The sequence below is a fragment of the Schistocerca gregaria genome, chromosome 7, assembly GCF_023897955.1.
Source record: "Schistocerca gregaria isolate iqSchGreg1 chromosome 7, iqSchGreg1.2, whole genome shotgun sequence".
Taxonomy (NCBI): Eukaryota; Metazoa; Arthropoda; class Insecta; order Orthoptera; family Acrididae; genus Schistocerca; species Schistocerca gregaria.
In genome coordinates, this window is record NC_064926.1 from 467,348,906 (window position 1) to 467,366,599 (window position 17,694).

Genomic DNA, 17,694 nt, shown 5'->3' on the forward strand with positions numbered 1-17,694 from the left:
GCGGTTTAGGAACCAAATGCAGTGTCATAACCACCTGTAGTGAAATGGCACCAACAATTTGAAAAAGGCCGAATAGATTGGGCGATGCTGATAAGGAAGTCTAGACCTTGCACCATGCCATTTCCAGACTTCGGTGAGCTGATGTTCACACAGCGGTTCTCGAATGGCCCCCTGAGTAAGGAGCGGATTCCTGTTTCCGAGAAATTCAGCGATTGGTAGGGCATTCCGACCGTAGTTTACAGTGACTTAATGAGTATGTTGAGAAATAGTGTGCTCTGTATGTGTCACTATGAAGTGTAGTGTAGCATTCAGTAGAAGTTACTTGGCCTGCCATAATTTCGTATAACTCACTTTTTGGATTCCACTTGTAGAATAGCATCTCACTGCTCAGATCTGCATTATTTTCAGGGTGATTGCTAATGGTAGATAGTCGATTGGAAGGCCGATGTCATGTTACAGCCTTTCTCTAGTTTAAATGCAAAATCAAAACACCTTCAGCCATATATGTTCCCAAGATTATTTTATATTTGCTACCAGTTTCGTCGTTACACTACACCATCTGCAGGCCTCCGGACAGACATGTAGGAAGAATCCCACCTGTTGTACAATCGAAATAGGAGCAGCATACAGTCCCTGGTATCCGTAGACTTCTTTTTTAACCAACGCGATTCCTTCGATCATCTCATGGTGTTCGGAGCTACAGCGATGATCGACGGCATTGAGTCTACGGATACCAGTGACGGTATGCTGGCCCTTATTTTGATTGTACGACAGGTGGGATTCCATTCTTCCTACATGTCGTTCAGGGGACCTGAAGATGGCGTACTGTAACGCCGAAACTAGTAGCAAAAATAAAATAAAATATAATTGGAAGTATTGACGACTGAAGGTGTTGTGATTTGACGCTACACTGAGCAGCCGAGGTCCGGCATCAACCCTGTGTAAAGATGGCCTTACAGAGACTTTTCCAATATGTTGCAGTATATTCGATTTGTGTTAATGGGTTCCTTGTGGTGGCTATAATTGACCCACACTCGGAAAACGTCAGTGGTAGGAATTTTGACAGCAACGTCCGATAGCACGCATATTGCTGAGAAGTCTGTTGTCAGCCTAACAGGCTCCACGTGTGGGTTCGAGTACACTGTTAATAGGCTGCTGGAACCCGTTTTGAGTGCGCGATCTGGTTAATGTCTGCAGCGATGGCGAGACCAGGAAGCGAGCGATGCTGCGCTGCACGCGTCTGCCAACCGTCCTCCGATGTTTCCAACGGGGCACGTCTCAAGCTGCGTCAAATTCACAAAAGTCTCGTATCAAGGAAAAAGCTTCGTCCACAAAAAAACGTATTAGGAAACAGCCTTACAAAATCTGAAAACCCACGGAAGAAAGCTTTTGTAGCGGACTTCCCTTTCCACTGTTTAGTTGTCTTTGTTATCGTCAACAATAGAAGTAGTCAACCTTTTTTGTCTACCGCCCAGTTTTCTATCTGTGTAATTAGGAAAATATTTTCTTCAGTAATGGTGATTTAGCAAGTGAAAAAGTAACAAATAATAATAATAATAATAATAATAATGATAATAATATAATTTATGTAGTTCAGTATTTTTATCATCAGTGCAATATGAAGTAGGCAAATTTTATAAAGAAAGTTGTCCGCAACTTGGAGTTCAGTCTCATTCTCCACATAATTGTGGACTGGGAATAGCAAATGTAAAAGCTTAAATTAGTATCCTCATGTAGTTCGAGACGTAACTTGGAATGTGGCTTCAATAAAACAGACTCATTTGATAAAACGAATGACAATTATCTTTGCATTGTCTTCAGTTTAGGTAAATGTAACGAAGAATGTATCAGATCATTAGTGAGAAATGAAGAGTACGAGTGGTTTAGAACAGCGCCGCCTGTACTTGGAAGTAATTAGTCGCAGGTTTTTATTGGCGAAGCTGTTAACAGTATATTGCCCGCGTGTTTGTTTGTGACTATTTTTATCTGCACCGTGGAACAACTTTCTAAAACGCACAAGCGTACTCTCTCTCTCTCTCTCTCTCTCGCGCGCGCGCGCCCTCGTGTGTGTGTGTGTGTGTGTGTGTGTGTGTGCGCACACACACACACACACACACACACACACACTCACTCACTTCATTTCTGAAAGCGGCAACGTCGAGAAACGCCTAATAATTAGCTGTAACGCTCATATTCATGGCGTTTATACCAGACAAGGCGCTGAAGCGACCGTAGGCATTTGAATGTAACAGCGTACTTCCTCATCACAAAAGACAGTAGCTTACATGTGGTGTTGAAGAATTTTTTGCGTACAAGGACTTGGCCGATCTGACAAATATTGTGAGCAGTCTAGTATCCGTCTTCTTCCGTTGTATATACCTTTTTTTTTTTACTTCGTATTATCGACTCTTAGTTAATAAACGCGAAAAATCTTGTTTGCTGTAATATGGGCTGCGTGTTTGAACGCCGTGCTGCATCTGTTTTTAAATGTTGCTTGGGGCGACCGTATTACACCGGGGAAAACAGCTAACAGGAGAAAACGGATACTAACTCACTCATAATATTTGTCACATCGGCCGAGCCCTTGTTACGCAACAAAGTGTTCTGTAATACATGTAAGCTACTTTTAGATTAGGAAGTGTTTGGAATGATGATGAATCGTTACATCAACTGCACTGTTTTCCCTAGCACTTTCGTTTGAAACTCATTAAACCAGCACACTGATATTGTAATTAATAGGCGGCCGCTGTGGCCGAGCGGTTCTAGGCGCTTCTGTCCGGAACCGCGCTGTTGCTTCGGTCGCAAGTTCGAATCCTACCTCGGGCATGTTTAGTTAGGTTTAAGTAGTTCTAAGTCTAGACGACTGATAACCTCAGATGTTAATTAAGTGCTTAGAGCCATTTGAACCGTTTTTTGTAATTAATAACTTAAAAACATCACTGTAAATATACGTGAATGTGTTGAAAATTAGATTACTGCCTTTAAAATTTCAGGCACTGTGAACAAAAGGAACGGTAAAAAATGTTTGATTTTCGCCTTGAAGAAGTAAAGAAAAAAAGTTGATAAAGAACGTAATGCAGTCGGTTCCGTTTGCAGTACTCTGTTTTTTATGGTGTGTGTGGTTTGGTTATTGCATATTAACGCCGTTTTCCCTGTCATGATGATATTTTCGCACAAGAACATTTGTAGTTGTGTAACAAACTGATTAAATCATAATAATGTTATTACTTGTAACGAACCATTGGAGGTCAGGGGTTCTTTATTCCATAAATACTTGGTGAATATCTCTGAATAACCTCCGAAATTTTGTTCGATAAACTATTGTCGGCAAAGCGAAAATAGAAGCACTTTCCTTTGTTAGGGGAGGACGCTGGTTTCAGTCTCCGTCCGGCTATACAGTTATACAGGGTGTTTATAAATTAGCTATGTGAAAGGAACCTTTAATTGTGAAAGGAGTAAACAGCTTACAGAAATGTTTCGTACAGCACTGAAAAGCGGTATGTCTTCCAAGTTTTATTCTCTCCTAACACTGTTAGCTCCCGACGTTCCCTCTAGGTTGCGTGCGCGAATGAGTTATTCCAACAGTCATGATGGAGTTGTATAACTGTGCAGAGCCTGCACAGTGTTGCTTTTGGTTTCATGAATCCAAATCCACTACTACAGTTCACAGACAATCAGGACAAAATATCGCAAGCCGCCACCTAAAAGACAAACTGTTGGGAATTGGTACAATCGTTTCATAGAACCGGCGGGGTCACCGTCGGCCAGCAGTCTCTGTCGCAACAATTGAACAAGTTCGGCAGTCTTACATTCGTAGTCCGGGTAACTCAACGAGACATACCGGCTTAGAGCTGAATGCAGTAAAATTTGTTTTCCATTTCCAATAAGTATTTTATGTATCACATGTTTTTAATTAACAATGTAATTATGTAAAAGACAAGTAAACAGGACTGAGAGAGGTTGTAGAAAAGGTTGAAGGGTTTGTCTATGCAATTTCTTACTAAATTTTAGTAGCAAGCGACCCATCATTGTTACCAAGACCGTGGATCACTCTGTAATGTTAATAAATAAATGGATAAATAAACACAATTTAATATGTCAGGTGTTACATTGTGAAAGTTATTAGGAAAATGCCTGTAATTCAAACCCCACAAATTGGAACTGTTACAGACTTTAAGAAAAAGTGACACGGAAAACCGAGCTGAGTTATGCGTGGAAATGTTTAATAAAACGCAGATTGAAGATCATTTTCTTAATGAAATTGTGTTCAGTGACAAAGCCACCCTCCATACCTGCGGTAAAGTGAATCGGCATGATGTTCGGGTATGGGTTGAGCAGAAGCCACGTCACGTAACGAACATGTGCGGGACTCGCGTAAGGTAAATGCGTTTTGCGCTATAAGCTATAACAAGGTTGCCGAGTCAATTGTAACTGCCCCATGGTACCTGGACATGGTAATGCCCCCGTCACACCAGGATAAGAGCACAGAATTTATTTTACAGGAAACAGGCGCGGCAGCACATTATCATAGTGAAGTTGTCGCGTATCTCCGAAGAAACGTGCCGATTTGAATTGGACCTGATGGAAGAATATCCTGGCCACCACAGTCATCTTACTTAACCCCAGTGGACGTCTGTGCATGGGGATACATTAAAGACAGAGTTCGTTCCTCTGCTTTTGGGAAACGTCTAGGAGCAGCTACAACGGAGAAAACAAGCAGTTGTCACCTTCATCAAGACTTGTTTAATATAGTATTTGACAGGAAATTGATTACATGTAGGACATTTGTCGTTATACAAACGGTAGCCAAATTGAACATCTATAAATAAAACTTGAAGATATACTGCATTCAGTGCTCTATCAAACATTTCTGTAAGTTGAAACTTCCTGGCAGATTAAAACTGTATGCGGGACCGAGACTCTAACTCGGAAGTTTGAGTCTCTGTCCGGCACACGGTTTTAATCTGCCAGGAAGTTTCATATCAGCGCACACTCCGCTGCAGAGTGAAAATATCATTTCTGTAAGTTATTTACCTTTTTCACAATTAAAGGTTACTTTTGTTAAAAATGGTTCAAATGGCTCTGAGCGCTATGGGACTTAACATCTGAGGTCATCAGCCCCCTATAACGTAGAACTACTTAAACCTAACTAACCTTAGGACATCACACACATCCATGCCCGAGGCAGGATTCGAACTTGCGACCGATGCGGTCGCGCCGTTCCAGACTAAAGCGCCTAGAACCGCTCGTCCACACTGGCCGGCGGTTACTTTTCTGTAACGATTTTATAAAGTCTGTATATAGGTTTCCTGTAATTTCCGTAAATCGCATTCTTTTTCCCGTCCGAGCTTCTGTTCCGTCGTTAATGAGTTCGTCTTCCCTCTTTCATTTGTGAAACATGTAAACCACGGACCAGAGTACCTTCACAGAAATGAAACTGTCCATGTGACATACAACATCGATACTGTGGACAGCGGTCGACTGGTTCGCTTCAGACGAAGGCATTATGCCAATCAGAGAAGTGGGGACGCTATTTTGAGGCGGCTGCACTCTTACATTCTCAGGCATGGGTGTGTGCAGCTGTAACGGCGTGACTCCGCGAGAATCTACCAATTTGGCAATAGGTCAGGCATGCTCTAGTATCGTAAGTTTCCACTATGGTAGGTGGAATGTAACTGACTTGGAGTTCTGCGTCTACTTTCACCTCCAATACGGAAGATACGAGAGTGACAGCGCAAACTTCACTCAAGCTCCATGTTAAGCTAAAAATACAGTAGCTTAAAATTCACGTCCGCCGTACTTCCCTCACTTCGTTGAATCAAATAAAAACATGGAAACTTGTTTTCTGAAGTCTTCTGTAAGTTATTCATAGTACACGCAGGATTTATTACCACTGCTGTTATTCTTTTACGTCTCACAGAAGCCGCGACCGACTTTCTCACCCTCGGTGTTCTGCGGAGTATCTTACGGCTGCGGATACCGGTTTGAAGGGTAGCAGATGCTATTCAAGTAGTCCGTCTGGATTCGAAAACCGTCTATCTTTTTCAATTTTTTGTCAACAGCTGAAGCTTTCATAAACACGAAGGATTACTCGAACTCCACATTCGTCTACAAAGCGCGATCCTATTGGAGGAGATATGCCGTTCCTTTCCTCCAACTTTTGAGTTGGTTTTCTAAGCCAGTAATAGGGGGACTCACAGCAACGTAACCTCGACCTTTGCTCAACTAGGAATTTTTCTCATTTGCAAATCATTCCCCAAGATGAAAGAAACGACAAGCAATGGAAAATTGGATGTGTAGGCTAGCACGTGCCTGCTGAGTTACTGAGCAAAATATGGTATGGTTTATCGCTCAGCAGGAGTAACGTAACACGGCGGAAACGCCTTTTGTCTTCTGTTGCTCAAAATTTCAGCTGCCTTTCCCCGTCGATGAGGAAGAAAGCCAATGTTGTTCTATTGAGTAGTGAGCGACGCCCGAGACGCTGCTGTTCATCGTGTTCTGATGTTCCAGTTAAAACAAATCGGCCAAGCCAGTATCGCACTAGACTCATTTGGGACCGCTCTATCCAATGGACACGTAAAATGCCCCTTTAAAAATAATTTTGTTAGTAACGGGGTACAAGTCGACGCTTTTCGTCGAAGCTAAGCCTCGCATGAGAAAGGTGACGAGCAGTATTTATATGAGCGGACTCAACTACACATTTCAAAAACGATATTCCAATTATCTGCCGAAGCATCGGTGAAAGTGCACTTGACGACTCTTAGGAGGGACACCTAGTATAATCCGTAAGTCTTTCGTATCAGTATTACGGACTTTCTCTGCTATTCCATTCACGTACTGAGTGAGAGCAAAATGACTGCCTATATGTCCATGTATGCGTCCTAAACTCTCTTATCTTCTCCTCATGATCCCCACACGAGATAAGTGGTTCCAATAAAATGACCGCAGAGTCTTCTTTAAATACAGCTTCTCAAAAATTACCTAACAGTGTTTCGCGAGAACACCGTCGCCTTTCTTCCGGAGACTCAGATTTACGATCCTTCTGAATTTCTGCTACACTACCGTGTGCGCTCTACCGACCTGTTACGATACTACCAGCAGATCTCCGAATTCGTTCGAGGCTTTGTTGTCGTGCCGACTTCGTAAGGACTGTAAACACTGGCAAATTACTGTAGAGTTGATCGCGCTGGTGCCTTATGCGATATCCTTTCCAGGTACATTGTCTTTCCTCAGATCCCATCGAGCAAGTCAAAGGCTCCCACACGCCTTCCTAATAGTGATTTTACGTGATGGTTCCATTTCATATTGAAACTTCCTGGCAGATTGAAACTGTGTGCCGGACCGAGACTCGAACTCGGGACCTTTGCCTTTCGCGGGCAAGTGCTCTAACAACTGAGCTACCCTAGCACGACGCACGGCCCGTCCTCAATTTTACTTCCTTCAGTACCTCGTCTCCTGCCTTCTAAAATTCACAGAATTCTCCTGCGAACCTTGCAGGACTAGCACTACCGGAGGAAAGGATATTGCGGAGACATGTCCTGCAAGGTTCGCAGGAGAATTCTGTGAAGTTTGGAAGGTAGGAGACGAGGTACTGGCGGAAGTAAAATTGTGAGGACGGGTCGTGAGTCGTACTTGGTTAGCTCAGTTGGTAGAGCACTTGCCCGCAAAAGGCAAAGGTCCCGAGTTCGAGTCTCGGTCCGGCACACGATTTTAATTTGCCAGCAAGTTTCAAAATCAGCGCACACTCCGTTGCAGAGAGAAAATTTCATTCTGGCTGCATTTCATATTGATTCTTAGTATTACCGCTATATACTTACACGATGTGACGTTATCATGGTGTTCACTGCAAATCTTGTAATCAGATGCTATAGAGTTCTTTTACATTTTTGTGAGCGTTATCTTACATTTATCCACATTTCCAGAGAGCTACCACCCAATTTTCTTGATGGTGCTCGACATTACGTTGTTATTGTGCGGGTTTTGGTGCTGACCATCTCGCAGGGTAGTTCTAGATACGTATTCTGTGCAGCAGCGCTCTGCGAAGGTTCCGGGGAGCAACAGAGGTTAATGTTACACGGCACGGCGTCTTCCGGCACTTTGCGCAAGACTGATTGTGGTGTCGGTGTGCCGCGAGCTGCTATAAGCGTCCCAAGGTGAGCGCTGACTCACAGCGCGGGCCCTCGTCACCTGCCGTGTTTCATGCTGCGCCCTCTCAAGCGCCTCGTTTGATATTCCTGCGAGCTGCTGTGCGCCGCGTGCTGTCGAAGTGCGTTACCCTGTAGCGTTGCAAGTCTGTTTACGTACAGAGTGAACCGAACTTCACCTACAAAATTTCGGAGTTTGTTGTTCAGGGATATCCCGAACACTGAGAAAAAAAAAAGTAAATGCGACATCTCCAAGGACAAAGTCATTTCATTGACAAGTGATGTGACTGGTAGTTCATCACTGTAGGAGTATATGATAACAAATTCAGACTAAGTGAAACACATATGTCAGAGCAAAGATAACCCAAACAGTCGAATCGTGACACGTTCTGGCGGCAACGCATCAGTGTGTTCCCGCATGTAAACGATCATAAAGGTGACGAATAGCATCCTGCGATGCACTGTCGCGAGCATCTTGGGCCTTTTGTTGCAGTCCGGCAATTGTTCTTGCCGGCCGTGGAGAACGAGTAAGTTCGTGCTTCACCGCGTCTCTCATGTGTTCAGTTGGCAAGAGATTTGGTGATCTTGCTGGCCAGAGCTGTTGTGCACCGCGAAGAGCACGATCCGTCGCAGCAACCGTATATGGACGAAAAGGTCCTGCAGAAAAATCGCTTCACCTTTCAGTCGTAGAAATGGCAGTAACACAAGGATAACAACCTGTACAGTGTGGTGAGCACCGGTTACTTTACCCTGCAGAAACACTAAATGTAACCGCGCACTGGAACTGATTGCCACCCCACGCCATAAAGCCCGTGTATCGTGGCGACTGCGTTCTGGAATAGGCCGCTCACAAGGTTTACACCGTACACGTGCGCGTCCATCACTCGCATGCAGAGAGAACGTTCCCTCGTAACTGAAAACAAGAGAGCGCCGTTCCACTCTGCAGTCGACTCTCTCACGACAAGAGATGTGATGTCAGTGGTAGTCTGGTCAGAGTAACGAGTGATCTTAGTTCTGTTGTTGTTGCAAAAACTGTTCACCTCCTCCCAACTCAGCACAGTTGCTGCGTGCAGAGTCTAAACAGAGGGTGCACAGACAGGTGTCCTGAGCGTTATCTCATCGCCGATGACCGTGAGAAATGAATCACAAACACTATAAATTTTCAGTATGCACATATTAAACCGTGGTGTCACTGAACATTACTTTAGGGTGTTGCATTTTTTCCCCGACACTGTGTTTTTGGTATAAGACACCCTAGTCTCCAGCAGCTCGTACAAAGAAACTGCATTTAATTTGATTTCTTGTCCCCATTTATCTTTGTACCCGTATTACACTGAAAATATCCAGTACTAATGTTGGTATCTGTTGTGTGCCTTGTTTGGGAATAAACTTGTTCTGTTCACTCATAGCATTTGCTGTTCACTCTTTACAGCCTAAATGTTATGTTATAAAACAATATTATTTTTTACTTTCTTCTAGCAACACATTAAGCATGACTTCAAATACTTTGTTAATTAGGGAACATTTTTTAATATGTCCATACGGACCTGTTGGTGCTGCCTTTTAGTGATCTAGTTTACAAACTAGAACGCAATGGTGTCATGTAGGAACCATTAGGCTTTCGTGGATACTGTGGAAATATGTAAAAGCTATTACGGGTCCGAATGGAAGAGTTAACAACGTTAATACCCATGGCATACAAAAAGTATAGAAAAAATATTTTCACAAACCAGGATGTCATACTGCCCTGCCAGACCGGCAGATGTAGCGGTACAGCATCAGCTCGAAGAAAGTGGCCCTCTTCCTCCCCATTTCCGGTCGTAGGTACGCTCTTGGTAATGTCCACCTTACTCTTCACCCTCAACCTCCCATTGAATTGGCCGATATGCACTACATTGGTAGGTTTACTGAACGGAATGAAAGAGACACTATGCTGAGCTGCTTCTGCAAGCGACAGGAGGCAAATCACAGTACTTTTACAGATGACGGTGTTGTAATACTCTTGTGTTTTGTGGTGTATGTTTTAGTGATGTTTCGGTTTTTTGACTGTTGTGTAGGTATTTTCAGAGGAACGGAATTTAATTGGGATAACAAATCGAGTATCATAATTACATTATTACCAAGTAACAAGCTATCGTCGATCACTGGTCTGCTATAGGAAAGTACTCAGAAAATATCCCAGAACATTCTACGACATTTTGTTGACGCAGTTCGGGTTCAGCCTGTATTTACTAAGGATGATATCGGAAATTCATGAGAAAGTTACATGTGGCAGTGGAAAACAGGTGGAAAATATCGTAACTGTCTGAAGTGTTCTGGGAGAGTGCAGTGTACCTCGTAAAGGACATGGCATGTGCAACAAATTCTAGAGCAAGGGCGGGTAATAATTTGGTTCGGGGACCACTTTGTGGAAGCAGAGGTTAGCGGAGGTCCGCAACTTTTAAAATGACTGCATGCATTAATTAGTTTTGCATTTCAATAAAGGTATAAATTGTTGCGTTAAAATTCTGTCTTGGCTGGCCGCACAAAAACCGTTAGCGGGTCGCTTTTTGCCCACAACGGTTCTAATGTATTGCTACAACCTGTCGAGTCTTTATCGGGTAGACGTGGTAGCAGACATCGAACGAATTCTAGAATCTTTGCAATATATCTCCTTTTTAATAATGAAGATTCTTAGAATATAAATATACGAGTTTTAATAAGCATTTTTCATATAATGGTTATGCCAGTTGTTCTAGGCTGTACTTTCACTGATGACACTTACTGGTGAAATTGTTTCCTTTGTAAAATATCGAACTTCCTTTGTTATTGGGGCAGTGATGGCGTTAAGAGTAGGAAGTGAAAATATACTCTTTATCGACTTTAATAGATATGTCCTTAGTTTGCATAGATGATGTAAAATTTTAACTGTTTTTTCTTTTCGTTCTGCTTCGAGGTTTTGGTTGTGTAAGTGCATGAAAAATTTAGATCAATTACTTTCATAATTTCGAGTTGTTGTTTGAACCTAACGTTGGAGTTCCTGTGCGTTTTTCCAATGTAGAATTGATTACAATTATCGAGAAAATTGGCAGACTGGTTCTAGGCGCTTCAGTCTGGAACCTCCCGACCGCTTCGATGGCAGATTCGAAACCCTGTCTCGGGCAGGGATGCATGTGATATCCTTTGGTTGGTTAGGTTTAAGTAGTTCTAAGTGCTAGAGGACTGATGACCTCAGATGTTAAGTCCCATAGTGCTCAGAGCCATTTGAACCATCGAGAAAATTGGGATTTTAGTCTTTCTGATTGCACTTTAAAAATAAGAGTTAATGTTACAAAATATCATTTTCACCATAGTCTTTTTCATTGTATATAGTTATTTTCGAGCATAGCCCAAAACTCACAAACATTGCATTCCAATGTGGTCTATAATTAATTGTATTGATTGTATAACGTATATTCTAAGTAAGAAACAAAATACATTAATAAACAAATGTATACAGACATTAAAAAATACTAAATAAAAACTGCCATCACCGACTTAAGTGCATGCAATGGTCCCATCAGAAAAATAATATGGCTATATCTTTTATGTGACGACGCCCTAAAAGCTTTAAATGCTGATAGGTCGTTAACTGGCATTTAATAACAACTGATCGTACCAAGAGTGACGCATTTGTGATAAATCTTCAATGCCCTGCTGCCTTAAAACAACATATTTTTGTAATATGCGAGTTAGACATGAAAACAAATACAAAAATTCTTTAACAATCAATATGACGTTTCCAATAATTTTATTGTAATAAATCATTCCAAAAACTGCATGTTTTCTAGAGGTCATCAATGTGCTGGAGCTTTGAAATAGCGTATATTCGTAGGACGCATGTTACAATAGAAAACCCATGAAATATGGGCTTCACCTAAAAACCTAAAAACGACGAAATCCAGAATGACTTTTCCATTGTGACATAGAACATGACCTTTCATCTGATTGATCACACTCCTCTCCATGTAGCAAAAACTGGACGTCTGTTATTCCACCTGTCACGCTACAGAATGGTGCCGAACCTGAAAACCCATGCTGTGAAGCCACACAGCTACCAGCTCCTTCGTCCACGAATGTTTTCTCATCCCATGTTAGGATGGCCTAACTGATCCTCCGAGCCCTTTACCACCATCATTGTCAAACTGATTCTTCGTATTGGTGCCTGTTTTTAAACAAAATGGGAACATTATTGCGTCTTGAAGATTCTCATGTCTTTCGGAAGCTGAACATATTGTTATTAATACTCAGACATTTTATGTATCAAAATCGTTTGCAAAAGCAGTTCTTCCGATGCTTCCCATATAGTAAAGAAATCATATGATTCAGGTAAGATCAATCGCAGTTCACGGGATTGCTCTTCGGTTCTAGATACGACAGGGTCCCAAACAGTGCGCATTTTGTGCTATAAATTACTAGATCTGTACGACCTGCGTGTGAGATACGTGATATCAACTAATAGTTGAAGGAATGCTCAGTCTTCACTTATTTTTAAAAACAGTTCATGAATAAACAAAAAAGAAATTCTATAGAATCTCTATCGACACCACAGGTACAGCAAGTATTGGATGAAGTGTTTAGAAACTTCACACTGTCCCAGAGTACGGTGTTCTTTTATGGTACACTTTTTGAAGCGTGAGTATCTGAAATTCCATTAAATTAATGGAAGATTGATTTTTAATCTCCGATATTCATTTAAAGGCGTACCGCAATCCCCTCCTCTACCGCAGTTCTCACAAAAGAAGAGGAGGAATACCATAATTTTTGCGTCCTCTACTCGGACTTGGACGTGGATGCTTAACCGCGTTTCAGTTGTAGTTATCAGTTTAGCTTTGAACGCCCTGTGTTCACCATTGAAGGCAGCTTGTACAGCCGGTAACGATGCAGTGATGTGCGTTAAGTAATTCATTAATAAGTGAACGTTTAGAGAGGTTCATTTAGAAATCAGGAATGAAGAAATGGAAGAGGCTCCAGTTGGTTATAATTAACAGTAAGTATTTCTTAACAGTTCTACAGACAGTTTTCAGAATCTTAATATTGGATAGCGAAGGAGTAGTACGTTTTATTGGAACATAATAATAATAATAATAATAATAATAATAATAATAATAATTTATTTTGGCTCAAAGGCTCGGCGTAACTCTTTCAATTGGACACGACTTCGATTACTTGTTTGCCCACAATCTGTTCCAAATAGTCGTACCGGAGAAAGTAAAGGTACTGTTTATTGGGTGAACCAATTTGGTTTTGTCTTTAGAAAGCTTCAACAACAGGTCAAAGAACTTGATAGACGAAGTTTGAGAGTAGCTCTAAAAATCGATTACAATAAGACTTAAATAATTTATAGCCAACATATCGAAAAGAAAATAGTATAAATCGATAACGAAGTGAAACCGTTGACGAGTTTTAATGTCAGTTGAAGACCCAACACGACGGACGGCGAACGAAAGAAACGAAAGGGTAAAAATGGCATGGAGTGTTTTTGATAAATTAAGTAGACTTGCAAGTTCGGAGACTGTGCGGTGGCGCTCGACTCGGAGGCAAGCCTGTTCGAATTCTGGTTGTGGAAAATTTTGACTGCCAGTATTTGGCCGACAAGGAGAAAAGAGGTGGTGACGTGAGGTTCTTGATCACCTAAATTTTGCGCCATTGTTCTGGATTAAATTCCAAATCTCTCCGCATTATGTCATGAAGTGAGGGCAGGTCAGCCGCACGAGAAAGGTACTCTCGAAACTTCACAACATGTCTGAGGAAGGCAAGAACAAACTACGTCCACTAGAATGTAGCCTAGAACGGCGATGCAGGCGTATTGCGTCTGCCCCTGCCCCTACGCTTATTACCTGAATGTGGGACTATTTTGATGTGACAAGTTGGCAATTGCTAAGAGAGACAGGACTGCAGATAAGTGTACATTCGGGAGGTCGCTGGTTCAAACGCCCATTCAGATGTAGAATTTCGGTGGATTGCCTAATTGTCTTAACGAAAAAGTCAGGGTAGTTCATTTTCAAAGGACACAGCTAATTTTTCTCCCCATCTGCTTATATTCTCCGTCTGTAATGAAGTCATAGTCGACAGGTCTTTCTTAGCGGAAGACGTATGTAATGATGACTGTAATGAAAATTAAATGGGGGAGGTTGGGACGTTCACCTCAGGAATTAATATTGGATGGACCAAGGAATTTCTTTGTCGGATTTCAAGAGGTAACAAAATACCAAGGTGACGACCCGATGGATCGTGTGTAAATGCTATTAGAAAACGTGCAGGAGCAACTGGGATACATGTAGCTGAAAACAGTAATTCACGGAAAAGGCTTTTATCCAACGGCGGATGTCAAGTGTCTAACGAATGAACCAAAACTTAATAGCGTATTGCTCCAAGCGTCAACGCAGTACAAAGCAATCCTGTGTGGCATGAAATCGACAAGCGCTTGTTAGTAGGTTGCTAGAAATATGCGACACCAGATGTCTACGCGTAGACCATGGAATTCCCCGCAAATTACTGCCCTGTTATGGCGTTGCCTTCTGTCTATCAATGAGATATTCACTGGGAAGGTTTCTCGTAGGGACCACATTAATTAGTGGCTAACAAGAGATGTAATTTTCCATAACTCAACAGACCTAACATGGAGGCAATCTCTTTAGATAGCACCATGCAGTGCAGACCATCGAAAGTTTTCTTGCTTTAACTCGGACATTATCTTAGTGGAATCCACATCAGTACGTTTTCTTTAATTGGATGCATCAGGCCAGTGAGCAGGCTGCTCGGCGTCACTTTCCGAAAGTGTTCACTGGTTTAGAGGCGATGAAACTGTAATTTTTCCTCCTATCTATATAGTTCTCAATTCGTTCGAGCAATCAGTCTTTCATGATAAGAAACACAGTCATAGCTCAGTCATTCAAAATGATTCAGAAATTTTACTTGTTAGAATGAAATCAGGCGATGATTCTTCTTCTCTGCAGGCTCGTGCTTTGCGGCAGTCTGCTAATCTGTACAAATAAAATGCCTCGTAATTTTGGGAGCGTTGTGTAATCAGTCGGGAAACCTCAGATCAAGCGGATATTTGGCTTAGACGAAGTTTAACCTTCCGAAGAAGTAATGGAGCTCTTGGATTATTAAATGCAGGTTCGTATCCAGTCTCTCGGAAGTTCCCTTCTGATTAACAACTATGCAATACATCGATGAATATCATTAATTATCAAATGTTAAATACACACCTTTGTGTGAAGGAGCAATATATATATATACACTCCTGGAAATGGAAAAAAGAACACATTGACACCGGTGTGTCAGACCCACCATACTTGCTCCGGACACTGCGAGAGGGCTGTACAAGCAATGATCACACGCACGGCACAGCGGACACACCAGGAACCGCGGTGTTGGCCGCCGAATGGCGCTAGCTGCGCAGCATTTGTGCACCGCCGCCGTCAGTGTCAGCCAGTTTGCCGTGGCATACGGAGCTGCATCGCAGTCTTTAACACTGGTAGCATGCCGCGACAGCGTGGACATGAATCGTATGTGCAGTTGACGGACTTTGAGCGAGGGCGTATAGTGGGCATGCGGGAGGCCGGGTGGACGTACCGCCGAATTGCTCAAGACGTGGGGCGTGAGGTCTCCACAGTACATCGATGTTGTCGCCAGTGGTCGGCGGAAGGTGCACGTGCCCGTCGACCTGGGACCGGACCGCAGCGACGCACGGATGCACGCCAAGACCGTAGGATCCTACGCAGTGCCGTAGGGGACCGCACCGCCACTTCCCAGCAAATTAGGGACACTGTTGCTCCTGGGCGAGGACCATTTGCAACCGTCTCCATGAAGCTGGGCTACGATCCCTCACACCGTTAGGCCGTCTTCCGCTCACGCCCCAACATCGTGCAGCCCGCCTCCAGTGGTGTCGCGACAGGCGTGAGTGGAGGGACGAATGGAGACGTGTCGTCTTCAGCGAGGAGAGTCGCTTCTGCCTTGGTGCCAATGATGGTCGTATGCGTGTTTGGCGCCGTGCAGGTGAGCGCCACAATCAGGACTGCATACGACCGAGGCACACAGGGCCAACACCCGGCATCATGGTGTGGGGAGCGATCTCCTACACTGGCCGTACACCTCTGGTGATCGTCGAGGGGACACTGAATAGTGCACGGTACATCCAAACCGTCATCGAACCCATCGTTCTACCATTCCTAGACCGGCAAGGGAACTTGCTGTTCCAACAGGACAATGCACGTCCGCATGTATCCCGTGCCACCCAACGTGCTCTAGAAGGTGTAAGTCAACTACCCTGGCCAGCAAGATCTCCGGATCTGTCCCGCATTGAGCATGTTTGGGACTGGATGAAGCGTCGTCTCACGCGGTCTGCACGTCCAGCACGAACGCTGGTCCAACTGAGGCGCCAGGTGGAAATGGCATGGCAAGCCGTTCCACAGGACTACATCCAGCATCTCTACGATCGTCTCCATGGGAGAATAGCAGCCTGCATTGCTGCGAAAGGTGGATATACACTGTACTAGTGCCAACATTGTGCATGCTCTGTTGCCTGTGCTATGTGCCTGTGGTTCTGTCAGTGTGATCATGTGATGTATCTGACCCCAGGAATGTGTCAATAGAGTTTCCCCTTCCTGGGACAATGAATTGACGGTGTTCTTATTTCAATTTCCAGGAATGTATATTTCTTTTAATCATACAATTTCGTATCAGTTATCTTCCGTCATAAATCTCAATAATCAGATTAGAGTTCTTCAAACAAAGCCGAGGCTAATCGGCACGAAGACAATCTCGGAAGTTTTTTTTTTTTTTTCCTAACAACCACCAGAGAGAGTACTACAAAGAATAATTATGCGCTCATGGCATAGCTATTGTATGAAACTATTTTGCGCATGGATTCTGCGAGTATGAAGATAGAAATTTTGTAAACGTCATTCAAGGGTAGAATTGTATCAGAATAATTCATCGAATATAAAGAGATATTGCAAAACATTTTATCAGATATATTTATTGGTACTGTACACACCTTTTAAAATAGGTCACTACGAACATCAATAACAAAGTAAGAACATTATGAGATTAAAAGGAAACGCTTGCCATTGGTATGTGTGCTCGTTGCTGGCACCTGTTCGCGTCCCAGTTGTATTCCATATCATATGAATTTGGTGATCGACACATCAATATGACTTACTCTCAGGCTCTTCAGATCACTTAGCAATAGTCTGGCCTTGGGCAGCTATCGTGCTAGAAGATACGATCTCGATCTGAGAAGACTTCGCAAGCACGAAGGGATACAGGTTGTGTGCAATAATGTCCACAGAGTCCACAGCCGTCGCGGTACCTTCAGTTACTACCACAGGTCTCGTGGAAGGCTAGGTGAAATGTCTCCCATAGCACATACTGCCCGCACCGGCTTGTCTCTGACATGTCTCAAGCAGTCTTTCGCCTGCCTGGATGATGACGTATCCACACATGACCATCGACGTGGTGTGACAACGTGTTTCATCTGACCAGGCGACGCATTTCAATTGATCCACGATCCAGCCTCGATGAT

General features: G+C 43.1%; 1 protein-coding gene across 10 annotated transcripts in view; it reads left to right on the top strand.

The window, feature by feature from the left end:
* Window positions 1-17,694, top strand: part of LOC126281832 (transcriptional enhancer factor TEF-1) — an 824,099-nt gene that overhangs the window by 731,371 nt on the left and 75,034 nt on the right. The gene's annotated exons all lie outside the window — the stretch shown is intronic.